Below are 1,469 nucleotides of genomic sequence, written 5' to 3' on the forward strand. Positions count from 1 at the left end.
GTAAATTCCAAGTGTGTTTTCATGTGTCTTAACTGAAGAGAGGATTGAGTTTGGCCACACCGCCATAAAGACTGGATTGGTGGAGTGTTGCAGTGATGTTTGTCCTTCTGTAGGTTTCTCCTATCTCCACATATGATCATGGAACTCAACAAGAGTCACTATCAGGTTCTTGGTCACCAGTCTAGACAAGGCCCTTCTCCATCAGTTGCTCAGTTTGAACAGATGTCCAGCTCTAGGCAGAGTCCTGGTTGTTTCAAACTTCTTCCATTAAGGGTAACAGAGACTACATGCTTCTGTGACCCTTCAATGAGGCAGAATTTTTTCTGAACTCTTCCCCAGATGTGTGGCTTGACACAAACCTGTTTCTGAGCTCTACAGGCAGTTCTTTTGACCTCAGGGCTTGGTTTTTGCTCTGATATGCATTATCAGCTGTTAGACATTTTATTAAGACGTGTGTGCCTTTCCTAATCATACCCATTCAATTGAATTTGCCACAGATTCACTTCACTTGAAGTGTAGTGACATCTACAAGCAATATGAATGCTCCTGAGCGAAATTTCAACTGTCCCATATAAGGGTATATGAGTACTTATGCAATGGAAATAAAAAAATAAGTTTTTATTTTTAATAAATTTACAAAGATGTTAAAAAACTGTTTTTTGCTTTGCCATTATGGTGTACGGAGTGTAGAATGATGTGGGGGAAAAAAGCAATTTAAAGCAGTTTAACATAAGGCAGCAACATAACAAAACATGAAAAATATGAAGGGGTATATGTATGCTGTCAGCTGGATGATGAAGATGAAATGAGGGTGAACATTTCAGCGAGACAATGATCCCAAACACAGCCAAGGAAACTCTCATTTGGTTTCAGAGAAAGAAAGTAAAGCTGTTCGAATGGCCAGCCAATCACCTGACTTGAATCCAACAGAAAATCTATGGAAAGAACTAAAGATCAGAGTTCATAGAAGAGAGGAAACTCTCATTTGGTTTCAGAGAAAGAAAGTAAAGCTGCTAGAATGACCAGCTAATTACCTGACTTGAATCCAATAGAAAATCTATGGAAAGAACTACAGATCAGAGTTCATAGAAGAGACCTTCAAGATTTGAAGACTGTTTGTGTGGAAGAATGGGCCAAAATCACACCTGAGCAATGCATGCCACTAGTTTCTCCAGACAGGAGGCGTCTTGAAGCTGTCATTACCAACAAAGGCTTTTGTACAAAGAATTAAATAAATTTCAGTAAGCGTTAAAGTTCAATACTTTTTTCCTGGGTCATTCCATTTTATTACACAGAACTTAATTTCTGAACTTATTTGTATAGTTTCCTTTGTATGTATGTGAGAAAAATGGTGATGTGTTCAATACTTATTTTACCCGCTGTGTGTGTGTGTGTGTGTGTATATATATATATATATATATAATATTAGTGCTGTCAAACGATTAATCGCGATTAATCGCATCCAAATT

Source organism: Sinocyclocheilus rhinocerous, unplaced genomic scaffold, assembly GCF_001515625.1.
Source record: "Sinocyclocheilus rhinocerous isolate Xijiao unplaced genomic scaffold, SAMN03320098_v1.1 scaffold1301, whole genome shotgun sequence".
In the NCBI taxonomy this organism is placed as follows: domain Eukaryota; kingdom Metazoa; phylum Chordata; class Actinopteri; order Cypriniformes; family Cyprinidae; genus Sinocyclocheilus; species Sinocyclocheilus rhinocerous.